Below are 14901 nucleotides of genomic sequence, written 5' to 3'. Positions count from 1 at the left end.
TGGCATACCTCAGTCACCCCTCTAGTTGGGTAACCTATGCCAGTGGTGTGGGCACAGGTGCATGAGCCCTGTGCCCCAACAGTACCCAGGGCCAATTATGGGCACTCTAAGTGCAGTGATGCCATTAAGAGTATATGGTGCTGGGAGGTTATCATTATGAACTCCACAGCACCATAATGGCTCCACTGAAGACTGACAAGTTTGATATCAAACTTCTCAGCACGTTAAACCCACATTAAACCCACACTGATGCCAGTGTGGGATTTATTGTAAAATGCACTACAGAGGGCATCTTAGAGATGCCCCTGAAACCTAACCTACAGTCCATGTCTTGTCTGAGTGGCTGCCACACAGCAGACATGTTGCTGGACCCCTGGGTAGAGAGCCATCCGCTCTCCTGGGCCTGCAACAATGCACGTCCTGGGCGAGGTGCTAGGTCTCCTCCCCCAGGATGGGCAGGGGAAGCTTCACAGGCATGCCCCCTTTGCGAGCTTCTCCAGGCCGCTTGCTGTACTCAGCAACTGGCTCCCACCAGTTCTGTCCCCACTCTGGCGGGAAGACTGGCGGGAAACCCTCAGTGAGGAAATGGGGTGTGCCAGCCTGTGCCAACTCCACCCCTCAGGTGAGAGAGGCGAGGTGAAGAACAACTCCGGGCTACATTCATCTTAAGGATGGGGAGCGCTGCCCAATCAGAGATAGGTTCCTGCCCCCCTCCCACAGGAGAGGAGCTGGATAGGGGGTCTACTCACCCTTGAACAGGGACCTATTGATCCCTGCCCTTGCCCTACCTGTTACGCCCCTAAATTTAGTATTCAGGGGCACCCTAAACCTGCCTTCATCAGATCCTGATTTGAAAACAGGAATGAAGATCAAGAAGGCCCGTTGTGCAGCTGCTAACAAGTGGATGACACAAACTGACTTGGCCCCAGCCCTACAGGCCTGTTGATCCTTGAACCTGCTCCTGCTAAATCCCGGCGACTCCTGCGGACAGCAACCTTGAAACCCCCGGAGGACCTGCCTGCCTTGAACCTCTTAAAGCCTGGGACTCCCATGAGCAGTGGTTCTGCTCAAACAGCAATACACCTGGTGCCAACCACGAACCGCAAATCCAGCACCATCTGCACCCGCCGAACCCGACCTGTGCCTGCGTGGACAAAGACCCTGAGGACGTCCCCCCGGCGATTCTGACCTGGAATCCAGTGCCCGAGGACCCTCCTCGATGACCCAGACGACGCCTACAGCCTCGGAACAAGGGACCGCGACCAGCAGAGGGTAAGATTTCCTGACTTCAAAAGACACCCCTGCATCCAGCGCCCAACCCCCCCTGTCCCCTGGCCCTCTGTGCCCAACTCCGGGATGCTTACATATCCTTCAAGATCCCAACTTACCTCTCTGAGTGTTGGTCGCTCCTGAAGAATCTCCGTCCCCGATCCGGCAGCCTTTGTCCACTTTCCAAGATCTCCATTGAATAACATTGAGCGCCCGACGGCTCAAAAGCACCCTGCACCCAGCCGCCGGAGTGCCCCTGGCAGTGCAACCTTGGTCCTAACCTACTTCCCCATTTGCCCTGAGCAAGTGACCAGGAGCCAAGCTCCCACAGCTGTGTGGCCTGCTTGCTAGCCGCCACCAACCGAAGGCCCCCTGCCTCTCAATGGATAACATTGGGCCTAACTACCTCTGCACCCGGCTGCCCCTGTACCGCTGAGGGTGCACCAACTGTACCTACCTGACCCTGGAAAAACCCTGAGTCTATGCCCAGAACCCTAACTCTGCCAGTCGAGTAATTACCTAAAAGCCGATATCTCACTTTTCAACCATAAGCTAACATTGACTGGTTTCACTTAGAAATTCTTTTAAGTGTGGAGTTTTGGAACTTTAAAATATTCATCTAAAATCAGCAGAACAACGAATTCTGATTTACTCACCTGTTATAAGGAGAGAACCCAGTGATTCATCTTTTAGTCCAGCACTGACCCTGAAAAGTAATCCTAACCGTACTTACCAGTAACTTGAATTTCCTTCCATAGGGATCCATTGTCTGGTTTTAATCAGAAAAGTTTGTGTCGATTTTTAGAAACTACAAATATTCCTTAAAAATCGCCTGTATGACTTAAATACATTCTTTCAACTGTTTACAGGAGATGCACCAGATCCAGGATCCAACCCTGAGTAAGAAAAAGTAATCATAACACTACTTAACCTGCTAAGTGAATTTCCTCCCATAGGATAACATTGGGGATTCTATGTGAAAAAGTTTCTCAACTTTTAAAACACAATAATATTTCTTAAAAATCACTACTGTAACCAAAACGCTTTTACTTAACTGTTTACAGTAAATGTCTCAGGACTGAATCTAGGATCCAGTCCTGTGGTTAGTAAAGTAATCTACAAAGTAACTAATTGCATTTAACTAGACATTTCCATTAAGCTCAATGTTGCATTGTTTGAAATTGTGTTGCCTATTGAAACAACTGTAACTATTGTAATCAAAAAGTATATTGCCTATTTGAAAAGTATTTAACTACAGTAACTCATTCTGAGAAAGTATATTTTGATACCTTGTTGGTTCTAAAATAAAACCACTATATCTTTTGATACAAAACAATTGGCCTAGTGTTCAGTTCTTGAGTGTGTGAGACCGTTTGCTCACTGTGTACAACAAATGCTTTACACTGTCCTCTGATGCTGATTTACTGCTCGACCAAGCTACCACTTTAGAGAGTAAGGTTATATCTAACTTTAGCCTCTGCCAAACCTCTGGGGACCGTTGACTGGCCACTCACCTCCATTTCCTACATCACTCCCCACGCTCTCAGACTTGCTGTCATGTCTGTCCACCCCCCCTCCATCCTGAAGTGCCACAGTAACACAAAACCTGACTGGGGCAGGAGGCCTCTGTAGTGTAGCTATTGGCTGTGATGTCACGCCAGGCTTTGTAGTGACTCAGCAGCTGCCTGGAGCACCCCAAGCCTGCTGGAGCAGCTGGTGCAGGCCAAAGGCAGGCGCTGCCTGGCGTGGCCACACACAATTTGTTTCAGCTGCAGTGCTTGTGTGCGACAGCTGAGACTATGCATTAATATGCTTCAGTGCAGTGAAGCAGAGCACCACACTGAAATGCGTTACTCCAACACCAGATGCATGGTACTTGGCAGGACTGGGTAGTCACGGACATTCTGACTATCTTTTAATGGAAAACTGAGCGGGCCAGAGGAGATTTTAAGACCTACAAGGTTTGGCTCCCTTATTCAGTAACCAAAAACACAAACCAAACCCCTGGGTCTGTGAAAGAAAATGAAGGAACTATTGCTAGTGGAGTGTCCCTTTTTAAAGGACTGTTTCCCTCACCTACCCGAAGGTGGCATGCTTCATCATAGGGTAACCGCTTCACATTATGAACCTAGTCATGATTTGGGCTACAACCCCCTCACTGAGAGGGAGGAGCTATGGGATGTTTTGAAGAGAGAGGTATACTAATTACCTTGGATGAGCTAGGTATGGTGAGAAGTGCAGGGCAAAAGTGAAAAATTGAAAAAGAGACTAAAACTAGCTCCAGGGTACGCAATAAGATTTATCTGAGTGTCCCTGGACTAGGGTTAAAAATCAAGCTACTACAGTAGGGAATTCAACCTGCCACAGAGTGAATAATAGGTCTATGTGTTTCAGCCTAGTCCCCTCAACAGGGGTGTGGCGGCCTTCTTCAGAACTTTGTATGGAAGCTTCTGCAAGGTAATGTGCAAGAAAAAATTATGTATAAATGCAGTGAAACAAAACAAGTAGTTATATACAGTACCAGTGGTCGGAGAGGTAGTCCACATTATCAAGGATCCACTGTAGGTTTACCCGCAGACATCTGGTATCATGCCTCAACTTTAGGCATGGCGCAGAGCTCGAGGAGTTATCAAGTCCTAATTGGAGTGTGGATGCGGCCGCTCGACTCTTAAATCATGACATGAACTTGAAAAGAAGAATTGGAGCGAAGAGTCTGGAAAGGAGGGAGAAACTGAAATGTGAACAGCTTTGTGCAGGGTTCTCATAGAAGAGGAGAAAGTCAGAGAGGCTGTTAATGGCAGGAAACAATCTAATCTGTGTTAGCTGAAAAACTTGAGCATTCATCAGAATTTTGGGAAAACCATAGATCCTGGAAATAAAACTGATTAGCCAATGCCAAGAAGGAAATGAAGACTAGGACATCTGGACACTGGTGAGGTAGCCAGAGACATTCTGCTTCTCTTTTAAGGCACAGTACCTGACCTAAGCCCTGTCAGAATAGCAGAAGAAAAACAGGGTTGATTAATGTTGACCTATCCAGAGAAGAACAATGAGGTACACTAAGAAAAGAGTAGGGCCGGCTGCGATATGAGCGGAAGGTATCTAGTGGTGGGAGTTAGGATGTTTTAGCTGGTCAGCTTGGAGATCAAGGATACGAGAAGAGTACCATGCAGAACAAAGACATTTGGAATTAAACTGCATGTAAAATATGTCTGGTAAAACAAAAAAGGCATCCTAAGTATTGTCACTGCTCAAAGGCATAGTCTCAGTAGAGGGGTTTCCTCCTCCTCATCATCCTCTGATTTAAGTCTCAGGTGGTCTCGGCCTTCTCTGAAATGCCTTGCCAGGCATTTGTTAATGATTTTTACCAGAAACTGATGCCCCCTTGGCCCTGGGGAAGGGCTCTTGTATGTGCTTTATTTTCAAGCATCTTTTCCAATTTGCTGGCCTACCGGGAGACAAAAAAAAGAATGGGATGGGTATCAGATAAGGAGAGATGTCAAGACGGAGGTTAGTTCTGTAGTAGCAGTGCCTAGCGATGACAGAGTGGCGAAAATGTCATTGCTGTTCCATAAAGGAAACAGAGCCACACATTACAATAGGCACTCAATTGTAATACGCATTGGCAAAGCTTGAGGATTGGGGAGAGGATGTAGCCTTACGGCTAGAGCGATCGACCTCGAAGCTGGGCAACCAGATTCGAGTCCAGGTATCAATGCTCAACATCCTGTGATTCTGGGCAAATCATGTAATCTCCCCTTGCCTATAAAAATTAAGGCCATCTGTAACTTAACTGGTGCTCATGTAAAGCGCTCTGATACCCTATTTCTTGGGTCTAGTCAATAGGTCTCGCCCATGGGAGACCTATTAACTTTGTCAGTTGGGTGGGGGAGTTTAACAAGGGTGGCCAAGAAACAGATGAGGTGGGTGGGAGGGGGGAGAAAGAGACAGCGTTGAAAAAACAGGGAGCAGGCAGGAATAAGTAAAGCACCACATTTATAATGATTTGCTGGTGTGTTTTTAAGCAGAATTAACGGACTCACGTGCAGCCCCTCTGCTTTAGAAGTATTGGTGGCTTAGGCAGCCTCAAGTGTCAAGCGTCCCACTGTCCGCTATCGGAACTGTTGTGTAGTTCCTAAAGATACATAGGATCTGCGTGTTTGTAGGTAACAAACTCCAGGGATTGGTGTGTAAACTGATTCCGGACCCCCACCCCCCCCCCACAGGATATGTCAGCCTGTAGACCAGCTAGCTCACAGTGCCACTATAAGCCCCTGAACCTTACCAAGGAGCGAATAGTTTCTGGCAAACATTGAACATGATAATCCTTGACCTGTCAGTACTTCTCTCTCAGTGAACTGTGCTCACTTAGTCTCAGAGAGATACATAGAATAAACTCTGGGAACGTTTTCAACAAGCATTTATTGAACCAGCGCCATCTAGTATAAAACAAGTTTGCTGCGACAATCACTAGACAGAAGCCAATGTAAACAATTACAAGCACCAACAGAGTAAATAGAAGGTAGACCTCTACCATGGTGCTATTACAGTGAATATATGCAGGCATATAAACATGACCATAATTAAGCGTACTCCTCTGATGCGGACGCTACCTAAGTGTACTTAGCATGTATCTGGATGTAAAGCCAAGAAACCCCTAGGAAAGAGCCTACCCCATTACCTGATGTGAGAGAATGAAGAGCTCTGTCTTGGTCATGAGTTGGACACCCCGCAAGGGATGTCAGACTGCTGCGCATTGATGCTTCAACGTGCAGAGACCGCAGCTCCTCCTCTAGCTTCCTAGTGAAAGTGCAGTTCTTTTAAACCCCAAAGATAGCCTCTGGGTTCCTACCACAATGGATATGTTGGGAGTATGTTTATGGAAATGAGCCTGAATCAATAATTGCAACTATGCAAAGTAGTTGTCATGTGCAGGGGACTTGACTAAGAATCCTCAACCATAATAATGGGGGCTAGTTTCAAGGAACCCAATCGACATTTATTTAGCACATAACTGGGTAAAAGGTCAGTGCTAGAACAGTTATACAGAGCAAGGTAGGACCAATGTAAGTAAACGCTCGTTTTGCTACTTAGGCCTTGGTTGGGGGAACATAACACCTACTCCTCATCTGAAGGTCGACAAATTCAACTAATGTTAAAATACGCCTACCAAAAAGCATAAAAACAGATTCTAAAAACATTTTCTATGTAAAAAGGGTGCTATTAAAATTCAAAAGCTCTACAAGTCCACTAAAGAGTCAATATATGATCAGGATTACTGAAAGCCATGGTGCTTAGTGAGAGCAGAAAAATAAAAGAACAATGTTTTTCATTCCAATTTGGCTTGTTTTGGAAAAAAAAGCTGAATTGTTCCCATCACAAGGAGAGCCAAATGTTTGTGTCCTGTGTGGGAGACGCAACATAACTGTTGCTCGCATCCCTCCTCCATGCACAGATCGATATCCTGAACATTTTCTATGACTACTACACGCGCATCTATCAAAGCAGGATATACATAGGGAAATATCCCAATTCCTGCGCCCCAACCCAATGCCTTGCATCTAGAAAGCGGACAAGGATGCCTTGGGAGGACAAAATTAAATCCCCAGAGATCGTACAGGCCATTAGAGCATTAGCACGTAACAAAGTGCCCGGAATGGACGGTTTACCCTTAGAATACTAAGCTACCTTTTCAACACACTTGACCCCTCGCATAGTACTGATGTACAACACAGCATTAGAGAAGGGTGAACTCCCAGGCTCGCTCAGGGAATCCATCCTAGTCACCTTCCCAAAACCGCACAGAGAACCCACACTCCCAGCCTCTTACTGACCCATAACACTGTTAAATGCAGACTGTATGATTCTGGGGAAAATATTGGCGGACCGCTATGTCCAGGTGCTGTCATTTGAGATGTCATCAGTGATGTCACTGACCATGTCATGAATGATGTAATATGTGACATCATCAGCAGTGGATTGCGGGTGCGTGAAATATAGTTAGTACAACTAACTATATAGGACCAATTTCAATGGTTTTTTATGAGTGAAATATCCAGCTAACTAGAACACCCCTCAAACTTATAGTTTTTTGAGTGAATTTCTAAGGTTTTTTAAATACTAATTCCTAACTATATAAGGCCTGAAACCTATGTTTTTTTCAGTGAATTTTAAAGGTTTTTTAAATGCTAATTCCTAACTATATAAGGCCTGAAACCTATGGTTTTTTCCAGTGAATTTGCAAGGTTTTTTAAATGCTAATTCCTAACTATATAAGGCTTGAAACCTATGGTTTTTTTCAGTGAATTTCAAAGGTTTTTTAAATGCTAATTCCTATCTATATAAGGCCTGAAACCTAGGTTTTTGCAGTGAATTTCAATGTTTTTTTTAAATGCTAATTCCTAATTATATCAGGAATGAAACCTTTGGTTTTTTCATTGAATTTCGTAGGTTTTTTTAAATGACAATTTTTAAATGTATTAATTATTTTTTTATACTGATTTACTACATTTTTACATGCAGGTGTTCAGAGGGCATGCCCCCTTTTTACAATACTCTGAAGCGCAGCTCCATGGCGCTTACTGGAGACACCTGTTGGACTAGTTCCCTCTAGGGGACCTCTGGATTGAACAGGAATTAATTCCCCAACTTAAAATGTGCAAACGCACCCTGTAGAGTGTTCTAAACTGGGGGATCAAGTTCCCTTGCATACTGGGGGTCCCTGGGGACCAACTAGCCCACCATGAGCCTCCATTATGGGCAAGTGGGCTTCGTTGCTTTTCCCCGGGGGTGGCGGTCCCCGGGGCAGTGTAGGGCAAGATTCGGGCCCTCCCACACTTCTTTATCACTATGCCCCCGCGATTTTGTCCCCCCGGGGGGGTAATTTGACAAAATAACGCGTTTTTAAAAAAAAAATTGGGGCCTTGGGGGTCCTTGTGGGACCACCTGAGCAGGCCTAGGGGGTCAAGGTGCTTCTACCCTGCCCCCTTTTTGAGTTCTACACGTTTGTTTTTCTGCTTTCTTGTGCCTCAGTCTACCGAGGCACAAGATGGCTGCCATCAATTTCTGTTTTGGAGTGTTGACACAGTGGCAGCCAATCAGCATGCAGCTCGTGCACGGGAAGGTGCGCGCCTATAGATATATACATTTTTTCTCTTGATTTTCTCAGGAACTACTGGAGGGATTCACACCATTTAAGCAAAAGGGTGATCTTCGAATCACTCTACCATTTTGTCGAATTTCTTGCTATTCCGTTCAGCCTGTAGCCGTTTCTAATCGTCCTATGGAAAATAACATGGGGAAAACACGTTTTGGGACCCCCCTTTTTTCTCTGCCCCCACTTCACGAATCACCCCAAAACTTTCAGGGAAGGAGCGGAGTGGGCCATCTTCTTTGAGAAATTCGCAAAGATTCATCAATCTGCGCCAAAGTTATTCCCAATAGAATGTTGCGGATTTCCTATGGGAACTAGGTCCTAACTATATCTACCTACTGGCGACTGCCAGTAGGTAATCTATATATATATATATATATATATATACATATACACATATACATATATATATATATATACATCACACAAAGAACGCCCATTAGAGGAGCCTCAGCGGAAAGTTGACAGCCTTTATTTGAAGGATTGCAGCAGTACGGCACAAACAGAATGTCTCTCCAATTAATGTCAACGCCCAACGCGTTTCGAACAGCGAGTGTTCTTGTTCACGGGCACAGGAAGCAGTGATGGCAGCATTACTGGGGAACACACCTTGATAAGTAAAACTGGCTCCTCCTCCGTCATGAAGTGCTGCTAAGCATGCTGGAGCTGGTAGTTCCACATAGTGTTACCCTTGTCGGTGCTGTTCACCATCTGCAAAGTAATCCAAATAAAATCCTTAGTAGGCAGAAGATAAAGTCTTTGTTTGCCGCACTGTTGAATTACACATCCTTCAAATGCCCTTTCCGCTCCAACGCGCTCTGAGGTTTCGAAGCGCTGGATCTGCCAGGAAGGTAGCGGGCTTCCTCGCGACCAGGCATAGACGCTTTTTATACATTACACAAAGAACGCCCATTAGAGGAGCCTCAGCGGAAAGTTGACGGCCCCTATTTGTACGATTGCAGCAGTACGGCACAAACAGAATGTCTCTCCAATTAATGTCAACGCCCAACGCGTTTCGAACAGCGAGTGTTCTTGTTCACGGGCACAGGAAGCAATGATGGCAGCATTACTGGGGAACACACCTTGATAAGTAAAACTGGCTCCTCCTCCGTCATGAAGTGCTGCTAAGCATGCTGGAGCTGGTAGTTCCACATAGTGTTACCCTTGTGGGTGCTGTTCACCATCTGCAAAGTAATCCAAATAAAATCCTTAGTAGGCAGAAGATAAAGTCTTTGTTTGCCGCAGTGTTGAATTACACATCCTTCAAATGCCCTTTCCGCTCCAACGCGCTCCGAGGTTTCACGAAGCGGAACTACAGGCTCCAGCATGCCGAGCAGCACTCATTAAGGAGGCGGAGCCAGGTACACCTATCAGGGAGTTCCAATTCAACAATTGCCTTTGCACTGCCTAAGCCCGTGAACAAGAACTTTCCAGTTCGAAACGCGTTGGGTTTTATTTGAAGAGCGACTCTGTTTGCTGCACTGCGCTGTTATTCCCTGCATTAAAGACATTCAACCTTCCTCCGAGGCTCCACAAATGGGCAGTTCTTTGTGTGTGGAGATATATATATATATATATATATATATATATATATATATATATATATATATATATATATATATATATGTGTGTGTGTGTGTTTTACGTAAGCAAACAATATAGACGTAAATTGTTTTGTATTTTTCATGGTGACTGCAAGAGAAAGGGTTTATTTCTAGGAATTGTTTGGTCTTAAGCATACTATTTCCTGGTAAAGTGTGGTTGGTTTTTTTAGGTGTTGTGTGGTTTCTTTTTCTAGAAAGGTTTTTAGTTCTTCTGGTATATAACTAGTTTCTTAAATGTTCTAGTTTATCTCGTGCTTCTTATCTCCACAGGATGGAAGTTAAGGGTTCTGAAAACAAGACCAGTTTGTTTTTGGTCTGTGATTCATTAGAATCATAATTAGAAGAGATTTTAGTCTGTTTTGTATGACAAGCATAGCTCCCTTCCAACACATGAGTGTATTGATTCAACACATGAGTGTATTGATTCACTGAGAAGCATGAGACCAAGATTTGAGTAGATGTTAGAGGCCAAGATGGCAAGAGCATAGCAAAAGGAACTGAAGCGCTGATTTGGATGGCAGGATGGAGTTACAAAAGCAAACTGTGAGTATAGATTTTTGAAAAGAGGTACATGTAGGAGGATCAGGGTAATGGAAACGAGCTCTAGAGTGAAAAATATGCAAGTAAAAAATGGATAAACCTGGAATAGGTGACAGAGAATGGGATGCTAGTAAAGATGGAGAAGCGGGTGAGAAGGCTGTAGCATGTGTGGAATTACAGTAGGGAGAGCTAGATAGGTTGCAAGGAAAATAATTATATGTAGGAAGAAGGGAACACAAAGAATAGAGAGGGAGACAACCATATAAAAAGATTTGATATTTTTTACTATATGTTTTGTTGTATAAAACACTTTTTTTAATAAATATCCTGCATTACGGATAAGCAATTGAGCTAAGAATGAGAGGATCAGAGCATGCATGGCAAAGAGAGAAACGTTTATTCATCCGAAGGAACCTGGGAGTAGGGACAGAAGGACTGCACATTTGAGTATATTAACTATTGCGTATACTGTGGTTATAAGGTGGGATATTATAAATCCCCCATCTCCAAACTTTAGTAGCTGTCCTAGTTTATGAATGGCAACCTCTGACAGAGACAATCTTACTGTTGGGAAATCAAAATGTAACTATCTGTAGTGGTTCCCACACTGCAGGTGCTTAATGTATTTCAGCACCTCTCCAATGTTAATTGACACTTCAGAAAAACAATAAAAAGCGTGGCATAGGTGCAAAAATGCAAAGCAAGTAGAAGCAAAACAGATGAGAAGGAACAGTGTTATGTGGCAATAATGTAATGGGCTCACCCATCTTGTCCCCACCTGTGCACTGTATATAGCTTTGTTTAATATGATTTGTTGTATTTCCTAGGGTTTTTGGCTCCCTTGGAAGTTTTTTATTTTAATTGCCAATTTTGTGAATAATTTTAGGTATCATTGACTTCACTTATGAGTTTTTGGCCTTGATAGATTGTTTATGTAATTTAACTCATTCACAATAGTCATGAAACTAAAGCTGCAAAAAAAAAAATAATAATAATAAATAAATAAACGGGATTATACAAATTGACCTAGTTGTGGCAGAGGAAAATATGACACCCTTCCTTGAGAGATAGGGTGTTTCGTGTGTGGATTTAGTAAATACAAAAGTGCCTAAAAATGTGAGTATATGTTTAATTTTCACCTAAGTTGTATTTGAAAATGGTGAAGCATTTTAATCATTTCAACACTAAAATCGTCATTAAAACTAAGATGTAAATATCTGGTAGGATTGCGACCTGACCACTATTTCAGCAGCTTAGCCAGTGTTCTGAAGCTAATGCCAGTAAAACATTAGCAATGTTTGTAAAAACTAGTATTTTCCCTTTAAAAATATAAGATTAGTATGACAAAAAGCTGGAAACAGACTGAAAGGTGCCTTGTTAAAACGTAAGATAAAGTGACATGTTGCTTGGAACAGCTTCTGGTAATTCTAAACATGAATAAAAGTGCCCTATTTTTAGGTTTTGACCTGGCGAGGGGCAGTGCCCCTCCCAGTTTGAAAACTTTTGTTTTCAGTAGCGATGTTCAGACCGCCTCTGTTTCCAATTGGCTAGCTCCATAAATGGAGGCTAGCCATTGGGAGACAGAGGCTGTCAATCGCGCTTTCTCTTGAAAACGCGATTCGGGGGCGTTTCTGGTGCTTTTTTAAGCCCCGCCCCTTTGTCCCGGGCCGCGCTGCGATTGGCTGCCGGCCCGGGACACCCCCGTGACGTCATTCCCGGGCCGCGCTGTGATTGGCTGCCGGCTCGGGACACCCCCACACCCCCACACCCCCGTGATGTCATTCCCCGGGCCGCGCTGTGATTGGCTGGCCGGCCCGTGACCTGACTTGTTTTTCTTTGTATTTGATGTATGGCCTACCTCGGCAATATGAAGTATTAATATTTGCTATTAGTACAAGACATATTGTCATACTGTGAGGGTCAACACAGTGATGGTCAAATACTTTTTCCTATTGCTTAACCAATGAAAAAAGTCAATTGTTTTACTTTTTTTGTATATGAAGCATATTAAAATAAATATGCTAGATAGCATGACATGAAGACCATGTCGGAAATGAATCCTTTTAACGATTCCCTCATTGAGCAGAACCGATCTACCAAAGTCAAATTGTAGATCAGATAAAATGTGCGCATATGACAGAATAGAAGCTTACTTCAAGCCCTATAGCTTTGGAGGGCTGATGGTTCTGAACAGGTTAAACCGGACAGCCTCACGCAGCAGATGCCAGCCCTGCCACATTTGTATTTTTTACCTCTTTCAGACCACAGTGGAAGACCGCTACAGACTCACCCAGAAAATCAAATACAGCGAAGTTGTTTTAAGGAGCAAAGAATGAAAAATGCAGTTCCTCTCTCTCGTTGCAATTCCAGAACCAAGTAGAATTTACTTAAAAAGCGCAAATGGTGCATTTTGTTTAAAACAAACAACGCGCAAACCCGCAAGCCCAGTGCATGGATTGGTCTCTAGTAGAAGGTACAGTTAATGTCCCCGCCGACTGGTTGATTCGATTCCTAGGAACACGGTAAGTTTCCGCACGATTTATCTTGGGCTTCGGGTACCAGTAAACTGGCCTATTATAAAAAAAATGATAAAATTGGTTGATTTTTCAATTGCTTGCTTTTTTATTTTTGCATTATCCGTTAATCTCAGAAGTGGAGTCTGTTTGGTCAGGACTCCGAGTGAATATATTTTTTTCTTCCTCATGTCTTTCATTAGTAGAAAATACGATATGGCTTGTGTTTGCCACATTTGAATAATCCACTGCCGTCACTACTGAATATTAACGGTGGCGAATGGAATGGGCGGGAAATGGGTGTAACCTTTCCTCCCCTTCCGACACCCTTCCCACCCGGCATTAGATTGTAAACGGGTTTCTGTCTCCACCTCATTTGTTAAATGCTGGGTTCACCCCCACCTTCCTGACACATGGAGGTTTAATCTTCGCGCTTTCACCCCATGTCCTGAGGACACCCTCGCTGCTTTAAGCACGGCATTACGTCTAATTTTAGAGTAATTTATGATGTTGTGGCACGGGCCGCTAGGTGGCTAATATTACAGTGCGCCACTCGCTGAGGTGGTAAACAGCCGGGCTTGGCCCCCTGCCCGCTCGCTCCTGTCGAACTGGAGAGGATTGCCCACTCGCGCTGTCTGCAAAGCCCGGTTGTTTCTGTACACACATTTGAGCTGGCAGCGAGGCGGGCATAGTTTGGTGCCCGTAAACATGTCTAGTTTGTGGCAGGGCTTTAGTTGATTAAAAATGTGTGTGTGTGGGCTCTCCAGAACGGACGCGGCGTAAGAAACAAAACTAGGAATCCTTTGCTACGTAGTTAAGAGTATGATTACAAATTAAAACCTGTACATTAAAACCCCGAGCTTCCCATTGCAGCTACCCGACGACTATTATGGTGTCTCTGTGAGCTTTCGGTTATCACATCCGGCCATATAACAACTGACATAAGCCTAAAATAACCTGCATCTATTGGCTTTGCCAATGCTTAATAGCTGTATTAGATAAATAAGTGACAATGATCGATCTTGTGATTAATTAGAATTGCGAATATTTCTATTCTGAAGTTCGAATGTGTGAATTAAACATTACTAAGGTCTGTGTAAGGGTAGAGGTCTTCGGAGTCTTAATCACTTCCTTTCACATCTCTTTTCTTTAGTCTCTGTTTGAACAGTTTATACCCTTTTTCTAGCCACATCTTTCTGAAACACTCCACCTGTAAATCTCACACCTCATCTCTTTCCTCGTCAGCATTATTTCCACTGACTGCACATACTTCCTTGCACTTGCTTCTCCTTCACTTCACAATCGGCCTGCAAACACCCACTCACCTGTAAGCAATGCCTTTTTTGCCTTTTCTTTTACTTTCTCCCTATTTGTATTTTGATTGCTCTGTACCTCCTTTATGCACTTTTAATAGATTTGTTATTACTCTTTGCGCTCTGCAAAGAGGCCAAGGATTGAATGATTATAAACACTTTTTGTGAACCTCTAACAGGCAGAAGGAGAAACTTGCACTTGCTTCAGCACTCAATTGTGCCCCATCATAAACAGCCACCCATCCCTTGAACCAGAGGTTTTCAAACTTTTTTGCTGTGCTCCCCTAAGCAAATTGTTTTGAAGTCAGCCCCTCTCCAAAAATGTAAGGCAAGAATAGGGAGAGTGAGAGGGGCAGGAATGAGCTCAAGAACGCCGCTTAGGAAATCTTTCCGGCCTATTATTCTGTTGCTCATAATCCACACTATATGTGAGACATAAAAGTAAAAATATATCAAACTAAAACCGAAATTGATCAAAAACTGAAGGCCCCATAATTGAGGTGTTATGA

The sequence above is a fragment of the Lissotriton vulgaris genome, chromosome 12 (genome assembly GCF_964263255.1).
Source record: "Lissotriton vulgaris chromosome 12, aLisVul1.2, whole genome shotgun sequence".
Lineage (NCBI taxonomy): Eukaryota > Metazoa > Chordata > Amphibia > Caudata > Salamandridae > Lissotriton > Lissotriton vulgaris.
The sequence above is the reverse complement of the archived record's forward strand: the minus strand, read 5'-3'. Positions refer to the sequence as shown.